At 39.5% G+C, this 11968-nt stretch overlaps 1 long non-coding RNA gene across 1 annotated transcript in view; it reads left to right on the top strand.

Moving 5' to 3' along the window:
* The first annotated feature begins 350 nt into the window (after window positions 1-350).
* LOC135328684 (uncharacterized) overlaps window positions 351-11968 on the top strand; it is a 78489-nt gene continuing 66871 nt past the window's right edge. The window contains exons 1-3 of the long non-coding RNA XR_010389644.1: window positions 351-477; window positions 2710-2828; window positions 4688-5911. This is a non-coding gene — a long non-coding RNA (uncharacterized LOC135328684). The remainder of the gene's footprint in view (window positions 478-2709; window positions 2829-4687; window positions 5912-11968) is intronic.

The raw sequence follows: 11968 nt of genomic DNA, 5'->3' as shown, positions 1-11968 counted from the left end.
AAACACTAATGGTCAAATAGAAATGACTTTGATTCCTGCTTAGTAACCATGAGCAAAAAGCAAAAGTCTTGCAGAAGAATATAATGAGCACCTGCTCAAGATTACTAAAGACTTTCCTGAGTGAAGTGAAGTGAGAACAGACACGGAAGTCAAAATTCACAAAATGGTCCTGATACTAATTAAAACACTGAACAGCTTGTTACTGGAAAAGGTTATTCTGAGGAAGGTTTGCAATACTGCAGATTAGGAAGAATACAGAACAGTTGTAAGAGATGGACAAAGGTATTTTTTAGGAAGTGTGGAGACGCCACATTTCCAGTATGCTCTCTCCCTTTCTGCCTAACAGAAATTTACGCAGAACTGTACCATGGATAAGGCTAGTAGATACACCATTCAATTTTGTATGGTTCCTAACAGCAGAAACTTTACAAATCTTTCAGGATGCCCTAGACATGGAGGCTGGAAGACCCTGTACGTGTGAGTACCTTTCCAGTGAGCTGTTCTGATCCATCAACACATATTCTTCAGTCATGCTGCAGGGCCTCATTCATGTCTCTAGCTCCTGTCTCTCACCACTGCTTGTCAGAGTGAAGCCAAAGAAGAATCTTCTTGGACACATTACATCATCCTTCAGTCCATACTTCTCTTTCCTTTCTCCTTTTCCCCTCTCATTCCATGGCTTTAGTAGTCTGCTGTAGAGAGACAGGATGTTATAATGGCCCACTCCACCCTGATCACCTTTTTTCCGGTTTAGGGCTCTCAATTGATCTGATCCATGAGCGTGTCAGACTAACAGATCAAAGGAGACTGCTGTGTCCCAGAATAGCACGGTTATCCCCCCAGGGGCAGGCAGCCCTGGGCACCTTAAAGGCCTGTCCCCCGTCGGATTGAATCCACTAGGTGACAACTGCCATTAGCAGATGTCTGCCAACAACTGGGCTGCCTTTAAGGCAGCAGGCACCAGCTTCATTCTGAAAATATCTGTATACTCCTGGCCCTGGACCAACTGGGCCTTGGAGCTGTTCCCTCACTCCCTCATGAGCAGTCCTGGTAAACAGGTGCTTTTAAACCAGGTATTTTGTGCCTGCTGTTCCTTCTGTCATGCCTATATGGGGATATTTGTTAAACATCATAGCAGTTTCAGGTAGGATATTTTAGCACCCTTGGTAAGATGCATGGGCCTTGTCAAAGCTGGATCTGATGCTGATACGGGGAGATTCTCCCACACAGATGATGTACTGGAACATTTGTGTGTTTACACACCCTTATTCCTATCTCTCACCCAGTATTCCAGCTTCCATCTCTTCTTCAGCAGTCTCTGAGGATCCAGCATGTAGCAGTGTGTGCAGATGTCAGAGCAGAGGATACAGAGAAGGATAGATGCTACGTGAGGGACAAATGTATTTAACAACTATGCTTTGATTCCAGAGCATTTTGAGGGCTGCTTATCTTCTGCTTGGAATAACCTGAGTTCAAAGGTCTAGATGAGTATTCGTAGTGTCTTGTCTGAGGTTTGTCTAATCCTACCAGCTGTGGTTGTTAAAGGCAATACTGGCAGGAGGGAGGAATGTGACTGCTATTTGTAGGAGATAGCATGGTGTAATGCAGTACAGGCTCAGTGCCAACATCATAACATAAAGCAGGTTTCCTGTGGAATTGGCTGTGTGTATGGATTTGGAAACTGCGTAGAGAACCCCATGGCCCCTGAGATGGCGAGGCACCAATCCCATTCTCCCCTAGGTAACGGTTGGGTCAGTTCTCACTGTGTGTGTGAGTCTAGGTTTTATCAGGTGCTGTCAAGTCTCAGGAGTGGAGATAGAAGACCTTAAAAGCTATCTGTTTTAAGTAGAAACATTTTGGCTTAAGCATGTGTGTCACAAGGTAAATTACTGAATTAGCCACCGACACTGTCACAGGCAACACACAGAAAGTTTGCTCTAAAGCTGTTCAAGAGGATACTGGATACATAAATATCTAAAACGGAACTCTTTTGGTCAGACTCACACCAAGAAACATGCTGTGAGGAAAATGACTATTACTAGGAAATGCAAAAATAAGACACAGGCAAAATTTGACTTTGCCTGAAGTGTTAATTACAAGTAAAGAACTATTCTTTGATTAGAAGGATATTAGCAAATCATTATTAGTGCTACGTGTTGAAAGTCGTATTGGTAATTAATTTGATAAATATGACATATTTCTTTCCTCTCGTTTGCAATACCTATCATCAGTAGGCTTAATAATCTTTGAGCTCCTTGAAAACTGAAAACAGCAAAAACTTAATTTTTCTAATCTTTTTGTCTCTTTAATAATGATTTTCATGGAGGGATGCATTTTAACATCTGGCTAATGGCTCTAAGTGAAGTTTCCTTGTTTTCTTGAATCAGGCTTAGAATTAAAGCAGAGGATTACAAAAGTAAGTTTTTGACTTCTTGTAAGCTTTCTGTATCACATGAATTTAATGCAGCAGTACGTAATCCTTGCCTTCAACCAGAATGCAGTAACTCAGCATATTTTTTACAGTTATGGTAATTTATTCAAACTTTGTTATATTCAAACATTTAGCCATTAAGTGGCAACATAAAATATCTAAATACTTCAGGAATCTTTTGTTCTTTCCTAGTGTGCATATGGACTGAGCTACTAATGTTGTCTAAATGTAGAATGAAGTTTATCTGAAAGAGTTTTTTTTCCCCTCCATTCTATTAGCTAATTCCTAGATCTGAGATGCCGCTAACTAAAATGGGCAATTACTGCTTAAAAGGAGAGAACAAAGAGTGAGCAGGAATTATACAAAGAAAATCTTGACCTTCAAATATTTAAGAGTGGTAAGAATTCTTACTTGTTGAGAATTGTTGGTCTTTTCTAATGTTGATCAATACTGTTCAAAATCATGCTGATTTTGTTTTTTTTTTAAAAAAAGATATCTTGAATTTCAAGTCTTGTTTGCTTTTATGTTGTTCTGGGAACCTGCCCTAACGGGTTGATATTTCCAGTGAAGTGAGCAGATTTCATGTAGTAACTTCACCCCCATAAAGAGCAATTCTAGTAAAGGTGATGCTAGTGAACCTGCAAATTTGAATTTGCTTTTTTGAACCAAACAAGGATTCGATTTGATTACAAATCACTATGGTACATGCTGCAGAGAACTTGCAGCTGACTGTGTCAAGCTGGCATTGCACTATAATTAATAAGCCCTCATGAGAGCAGGAATTGCGAGCACAGACACAGTACATCACTAACATGTTAATATTGTTCTGTGCAGATACACCAGTCAGTACTAGCCTGACTTCTCTGCACTGCCACATACACTGTGGACATCTGCTCCATTTTGATTTGTTTTTTCAAAGTAAATTCCTAGTGGTTTTGGGTTACGAACAGACTTCAAGAAATTGTGACTGAGACAGAGACATCTCAATTTGGAATAACAGCTTAAAGAGCTGTGAACTGCTTATCCTTTTCATTTCAGAGTGCTGCTAGCTCAGCTCCAGTGATGATGTCAGTAAAATATAACATAATTTCTTACAAAATAAAGTAGCGTATTAAAGGATCACAGGTTAACATGATTCTTGATTTTGGAACAATACAGGACTCAAAACAGACTTAGCACTAACTCAGCTCAAACAAATCCTGAGTGTGACGTAAAGTAGCCCTAAAAGAGGGCTAATTGAGTTAACACTCCCATTCTGTCTAGTATCAGCGGTGTTCCTGCATCAGCATATCACAGAAATATTTCACATCGAAATGCTCTGTACAAGCATGTGAGAGAACTAACAGAACTGGAAGCAGAGAGACAGTGAGCAGGTAGTATATGTGAAATTTGTGCTGATAATACTTACAGCTGTATTATCAGTGTAAATGCCTCTGATAATAAAAATTTGGCAGAAGAGGTGATGAGTGTAGCAGTGCGAGATAAGTACTAATGGCAGAAGCAAGTTGGATTTCAATGATTAGAAATGTGTGGGCAGAGCAGGAATTAGTGAGAATATTTAGTCTAGATGATTATGACAGGTTTTTTAAAAGATCCTTTCAGACCCTTCAAATGGCTTCTGTCACAATGGAGTGATGATGAAATGGAGAATATGCTCAAACAGAAGTTACAGGTTTGACAGATACTAAAGAATACTAAGTGAAATTCTGTAGATGAAGTGTGAAGAAGGTCAGTTTAAATGTCTAGCCATCCATTAAAGTATCATACATGAAAATATTCAAAGCTGTTAAGGTTTGCTTATGAACTGGATCATATCCAGCAAAATACCAGTAAGCTAAACAAGAGTAGGGTTATAAACTGTGCTATAGAACCCGTAGCAGTACAGTATGGTTTGGGACTGAGAATTGTAGAGCTTGATCACTGTAATTTAGGTTCTTAATCAAGAATACTGTGATTTGGTTTTATTATTGAGTTATTAGAAACAACAATAAAAAGCCAAGCTGTTTTAATAGATACACATCATATAAACTGCTGTGAAATTGAAATGGTTATTACTCATTTGCTGTAGTTAAGAGCAGATCATATTGTGATGCTTGGGGAACTGCTATACCTACAATTTTGTGGTCTTGGCATGAATGGGGACTGTGCAATATGATAGCATAACTTGTAAAAACAAAGCTCATAGCAAGAACACATCACTTAGTATCTTTATGTCCTGGCTGGTTGTGCACTGACCATATTTTTAATTTTTTCCAGGAAAAGCTGTTAGATTTAAATTTCTCGGTGAGCTACTGACAATGTTTTCAACATTCATTCATAACTCACAAGAGTTGTAGTAATTGAAAATGTATTTCTTCAAAGAGCTATCTATAAGCAAACTCTGAACAGCCAGTTAAAGGCTTCTTCCAAGGGTCCTGTGAGCCATATGCTCTACTTCTAATCTGGCTCCACCAAAGTCACTCCAGTTTACCTCAGCAAGCGTTTGACTGTCTCTACAGTCACACTAAGCTGTGAGAGATGGAAAGTTACTTTCTCCAAGACTGATGCTAGCCCCACTGCAGTCAATGAAAGCTTTCCCATTTCATCTGCAAACACAAGCAAGTGCCTTCCCTCTTAGTTGATGTTTATCAAGTTTCCAAATGTTAAAAATGAATATTGGAACAAAACCAAAACAAGCTGGTATTGTGATTTGTTGTAATATTGACTTTTAGAAAGCCAAGAATTGCTTGCATCTAGTGCATAGCACTGTTTGAGATGCTGGTTGTTTTCCTGTATATTAGGAATTATCTGCAGCACCTGAGATGCCACCATGAGTAGCAACCAAACCTGAGGTGCCTCTGACAGGATAGGCAGCCTCCCTGCCCCCAAGGCCTAATGTGGCCCCCACACCTCTCCCACCTGTGCCTAAGCAGCCAACAGGAACCAGCTGTGTACCAGGCACAGCCCAGCAGCAGGGGAGAGGCTGTCTTAGAAAGCTTTTACAGAAATTGTGACGGAAACAAAGTATGGACAAAGCCTGCCTGGCATGGAGAGCTGGAAGAGGAAAAGGGAATGTATTGAAGTTGGCTCTTGCTTTTGAAAGTCTGAAGCCTTATGCTGTTCTTCTGAAGAAGAAAAGAAAGTGTCTGTGCTGCCTTCAGACGCCAGCCCTGTGGATATGTTCTGGCTTTGTGACTCTGCTTCCCCAAACTTGGGCCCTGTGCTGTATTCCCATCTTCCTAAACCAAGAATCTGGACTGCAATGAATACCCAGGGCCATGCTTCACATCTTCCAAATCTTTCATCTGGGGACATACTCCCTGCCTGATAGAAGCAGGTGTAGAGCAGGATGGAGAGCTACAAGTACAGTGCAGCAAGCTGCTGCTTGGACTGCTTGTGGTAACAGTTACTCCTGTGAGGAAGAAGGAGCAATGCCAGCTGCAGACAGAAGCATTCTAGAGTGGGACCTGGAAGAGCAGATGTGAGCATACAGAAAACAAGGTAAGAGATCTGCAGATAAAGTGACACAAAAATGCGGGTACAAGAATGTGGAGTAGCCCACAGATGTATTACATGAACTGTTATGAGGGCATGTTTGAAGGTCCCAGTGAGGTACACTGGAGCCTTTTCTTTGCACGTGCAATATTATTTCTGGTCTGACAGAAACAAGTTAGAGCAGTAAAAACAGTTTTGTTACCATAACTGTTTACAGTAGGGATATTTGCTGGCACTGCTATGGCAGGCACACGTCATGCCTCATTACACCCCTGACCAAGAAGGCTGGCAAAAGTTTATAATATAGTCTTAGCTTTAGTAACTGCTGCCAGTTGGCAAAGGATGGCATACAACCCTGCCATCTTCCATGGTAAGCATATTTGTCAGAGAGTGGGAATCTCTCACTCCTGCTGTGCTGAGCAGAAATGCTATACAACAGGGAATCTGGGATGTTGTGTGCCTACACAGGACACCTGTATGTGGAACCAAATGAATATGACTGTGGTTTCCTTCATGTGGTTTCTGCTGTCCATTCCAGTTAGGGAGTAGGATTATTCAACTTATTCACATACTGAAAGCAAGCAAGAGTCTGCCCCACAGGTGCTTCTGGTGTTGGTACAGCACCAGTAACTTGTGTACTGCTCTGTGTGTGCAGAAAATATCCCCCTTAAACTGTCCTGCCTTTGCTTCCTGAAAGGCATATTCTTTTCGAAAAAGGTTGGCACTCCCTGAATACAGCTTTTGTCACTAAAAACTGTGCCCGTGTCAGGGGCTTTTACTGGCGCAAAGCACATCTTGTTACAGACTTCTGGCACCCTACTAAAATGCGAGGCTCTAGAGCTGAGGAGGGACTGAAAATTAATACAACATAGAGATACACTGATTATCGCCTCTTCTTCTGCCGTGTACTTTCGTCTATTCCCAATGCGTACCACCTGCTTTCCCCTTCACATGTGTGAGGCCTGGATTTATAGACAGCTATCTGCAAAATTAGGAAGATTGGGTAGAACTCTGAAACCATAGGTTTATGGATTAGTAATTGGGCTTTGCAAGCCGTATAGATTTTAAAAAATAAGTTAGTGTTGCATTTAAATAACATCTCCAGTCAAAAGCATACAAACTACATTTACTTTCAAACAGTTATTTCTGCTATCAAGAAAGTTGCTTTGTTGGAAACTCTGCTGCTTTCCATTCTTCTCCATAGTTTGGCAGTTTGCAAGATGTTCAGTCCAGCATGCCTATATTCACCTATGAATACATTAACAAACAGTATGTGTACAGAGCAGTCACCTTGACCAACTTCAAATATTCTAGTATTTTCCCTGTCTTTTTGATGGTTTATGTATAGGTAATTGCAAACTTTAAAACTGCCACTTAAATAAGCACTCATAAAGGCTAGCCAAAAGTATTTGGAAAGTGTATATTATGGGCACTGTACACTTTCAAATAATTTTCATAGAGGTTAGCTCAACAAAAAATGACATTTACACTTAAAGGAAAAAAATATTTGTGCTCCACTTCCACAATAACTCCTTTTTTTCTATCGGGATTTAGTTACGTAATGAAGATGATATAAAGCAAATGCCCCTATAGACAGATGTTTATCATAATCTGTATGGCTTTGTTATAGATAATAACTAGTCATAATAACTACTAGAATTTCTCAAGCTAATAATTAACAGTGCTGGCAAAGAGAGGGAGAGAGAAGTGATCAGCATAGGTAGCATTTCATTTTACAATATTGAAAAAATGTAAGGCTGGTAAAGAGAGAGGCTATCAGATGAAAAGTAATTAAAAATGAGGCGGTACTGAGACAATTTCTTCTTTTTCTCAGTAAAAATGAAACTGGATGACAGCTGAAAATTGACATGTTAGAGCTGAGGAAAAAGATTTCTTCAAAGGATAACTAGAAAAAGCAGGATAAAATTCTTACTTGCCTAAAATAAGTGATTTAATAACTTATATAAACTTTTCTTCATAGCGTCGATTGCTGTTTTGGGATCAAGTCAAGACTTCCTGCCACAAACAAACTGTTCCTGTAATTTTACTTTTTACGATACCCTTAGCTTCTTTCTGAACATCTGTAAAAGAAATACATGAAAGATTTTAGTGATGTGTCTAAATTTAAAAGACAGTAAGACAACAGTACATTTCTGACTTGCAAAAATGTGGCTTTTTTCTTTCTTTCTAGAGAAAGAGATGTTATTTGTTTACAAGCTTTTCCTTTAAAAAAAAAGTTTGTTTTAGAACAGCCTGACTTCATAAAAGTTGTATTTCACCTGACTTTCTATGAAGATGTTGAAAAAGATAATAGCTCTGTTCTAAGCTAGAATTTCTAAAGTACTGATTACTAGCATGAGTACACTAGATTTTCAGATATATTTCATTCTTCAAAATAACATAGAAGTTGTTTACAGTTACTTCAGTATTTAAGGTGAGATAGAGTGGCCATCTGAAATATTCTCAGCCACCATTTGTCACATTATGTGGCATGTTATGGTTATTCCTTACTTTCTTCTGTATTTAGCAGGACTAATAGGAAAATTCTTTTAACATCTTTGATCAGTTAATTACCAGTGGTACAATAAGGAGTGCATGGTTCCCTTCTAGAAATACCTATGCACTGGGGGAAGGGAGAGTTGATTTCCTCCCTCTCCTCCCCAACTATTTTCCTTTAGAGAAAAAGATGCCCGTGGTCAAATCCAGAATATATGGCAATAATACAGCATATTATTCACTTTATTTCTTCTGTTATAATTAAATCAAAGAAGATACCACATTAAAGCAAGTTTTGTGTCAGGGAGTGTGCAAGTATGTATAATACCAAAACAGGACAGAAGCTTGTCCAATTTTTTGGATTTATTTTGCTTGCTTTGTTCTTCAGAAGTAGGCTAGGAGCTGGAAGAAATACTGAGCTTCTGCCAGTGCTGCAACCCCATTTGCTTTTCCAAGTGTGGTGGTATTAACTTGAATCAAGTCGAGGATCAGTTCACAGAGGGACTCCCCCTGCTTGGTCAGCAGAGCTTAGGAGGCAGTAATGGGTAGGAATGCTCAGAGTTGCAGGGGGACAGAGAAAAGGAGGCAAGAAAAATAAAGTCTCTTTAAGGTATTGTCTCAAAGTCACCATATCCTTGAACTTCCGCCTGAACTTGGGCATGAGGAGGAAATAAGAAGCCATCAGATGGTAGACTGCAGGCTGGACCTTGCAAATGATGTTACCAGTAGCTGGGGAAGGAGAGTCAAAATTACTAAGTGTTGGGTAAATGTTTTCTTCCTAATATTCCGCTGATGAATAGCACTAACATTTGTACTTCTACCAAATTACTAATTAAATCCCCACCACACCCTTAATTAATGGAAATATTAAAGTCTAGAATCAAGTGGATTCTATTAGTACCTTCTAAGTTGCATCTAGCAAAGAAATCACCCATAGTGTGTATTAAGTTAGCATTTACTGCACCACTATTCAGTCATTTTATCATTAACTTTTATCTCCAGTCTTTCCCACTCATTCATTTCCTTGTGTGTTTTTGAAAGTCAGTAGATTAAAGCTGAGCTTTAAAAGCTCAAAAGTATTAATGGCATATTCTGTTTATTCCATACTTTAGCCAAGCAGCAATTTTAGTTTTGGCTCATAGCACAGAAGACAAGCAAATTATAGTTTGAGGTGGCAAGTGTTTTCACTGCTGTTTCAGGTTGTTTTAATCAGTGAGATTCAGAGACTTCTTCATGTTTTCTGAATGAGAGAGATTTGAAGATACAGGCCTGTCACTATGATTCCTGCCAAAAAGACACATGGAAAATTCAGAGTTGTAGCAGCTGGAATGATGAGCAGAAGCAGTAAAGAAAAACAGGCAAGACGGGAAGGAGTGCTAGCCGCAGTAGAGTTAGAAGGAGGGCTAGCTAGCTGAGATCAGTGAGGTGCGTTCCCAGCTGGTGCATGGAGAAGCAGATATGCTCACTGAGTGTCTGTGTGTGCCAGGCTCCAAGATCCAGTTATTAAAATAGATGAGAAATTAGAGGCCTGGTCTGTTTAAGAAAAACTGCTTTGAGGCTGTCCTTCCCCTTTGTTCTTTAGGTTCTGTAGCGAGGTTTCTTTAGCCCAAGGGATGACATCCATGTCCCTGGACCAGCATTAAATGGTGACTGTCAAGATCCATTTTCTATACCGTTTCTTCCCTCCCTTCCCCCTCATTTTTCTCTCCTCTTGTCTCACATTCCCATAGCTTCTGTGCAGCTTCCCCTTCTTCAATTCCAGTAACTCCCTTCACACTTACCTTTATCATTACCCTCATTGCACACTCATTTTTTCATTCTTCTCATTTCTGCTCATTCCCCCTCCTTGCTGCTCTTCCTTCCTTCAAGAAAGGCACTAGGTTGGTGGGCATTTATTCTCTTCTGTCTCCATGTTGATCAGTGAAGAGCTGCAGACTGAAGAGCGAGTCTGTGTTTGCCCGGAGCAACTTGACCTCGCAAGCGCACCAAGCCAAGCTTGGCTCTGCGGTAGGTGAGCGTCACTCTGCAAAGGCCCAACTAGTTACAGTTGCTCTGCATCACATCTGCAGTAGGTAGTGTGTGTTGCTTTTTCAGTCTGGAGCCTGGGTTAAAGCTAATTTTATTCCTGAAAGCTTCAGGAAAATTCCTATCAGTTGCCCTTTACCAGGGATGCTGGAGACTGTGAATGTGCTTACTTATGATTCTTTCTCCTCTTCAGAGAGCTTGTAGCCTAGTACCCTTTTTTCTTCCAAGCTCCTTCCAAACTTTTCTCATAGCTCTGTCTCCCAGAAGACTTCACTGCTCTCACCCACCAGCACAAATGCTTCCTCTGTTCTTTGCTAGCACTTGAATTGTCTCTGTTCTCATAAAATTCAGTAGTTATTTCTTCTTGTTTTGACCCATTTCCTTGTTTTTGTCTGTGCTGAGAACTGTACAGTGCCTCTCAGTACCATATACCTTGACATAATCGCTTAGGGTGCGTGTCTGACAGTGTTCAGGGAGATAAAGGCAGACAAATTGTCTTTATGTGCCATGAGCCAGGTTATCAACTGAAAAAAAAAAAAAAAAAAAAAAAAAAAAAAAAAAGTAGCCCTACTATTGGCATGGCATTTTGTTTCCTTTACAAGTTCCTTTTTCCTGAGATTTTTTTTTAATCCTGAGAGAGAGGAGGAATAGAAGAAAAATGAAGGGTGTTTATGGCACTGGACCTAGAACAAATATCTTGGAGTGTATTGTTTATGAAACCCTCCCAGTTCTTAGACACAGGTACTTCCCTCTTGTTTACTGATTCAAAATGATTGTAGTCACTCTGGTCATGTTTTCTTCTCAAACAAAGGTATGTATACCTTTGGTGTACATATGCTGTACATACACTCATCTGTATATTTCATTGCTGAAGTACTTAAGAGCAAACCAAGCACTGCAGTTACAATTAGAATACAATGAAAGGTCTCCCCTTGAAAAGCATAAGGCTACCTGTTAATGTGAGCAGTTACGTTTTTAAATGGTTCTCTTACATGTCCAGCTAAACTCAGTGCAATTTCTGATACAATTTTAGGATTAATGTCTCTTTCTGTCTAAATTTCTCTTCTGTTAAATTTTGATTTTGAAAATTGTGTTTTTGTGGCTTGTGGAAAGATGGAAGTAGAAGCTATATTATCTTAAGCAAGAGATACAGATGCTGTGCCTTAGGTGGGAGTGGATATAATAGCATGCAGATTATTTCTGCTAATATACAGTAAACATTGAAGAAAAATTTTTTTTGGGTGTCCATTAACACCTACCAGTAAAATCGCACTGTCATTTATTATGAAATTTACTTGGCTTGCAAATGCCATGCTTTTTATGAACGAGCGATTAAGTGATTAGAAGCCATTTACATGGTGTATGGGAGTATGAGGTAATAACTTACATATGAATGTGTAAGGCTATTAAGTAGCATGTAAAAGCTATTTTCAGACCAGTTTGTTCTGAATTTGTCAACTGTTTGTTGGGATCTTAATTATATAGGACGACACCTGAAATGGAAATTCAAATGCTAGTCTTTATTGAGGCCTTTTGAAATGC

This window comes from Dromaius novaehollandiae, chromosome 6, assembly GCF_036370855.1.
Source record: "Dromaius novaehollandiae isolate bDroNov1 chromosome 6, bDroNov1.hap1, whole genome shotgun sequence".
Classification (NCBI taxonomy): domain Eukaryota; kingdom Metazoa; phylum Chordata; class Aves; order Casuariiformes; family Dromaiidae; genus Dromaius; species Dromaius novaehollandiae.
This window is presented reverse-complemented; position numbering and strand designations above follow the sequence as displayed.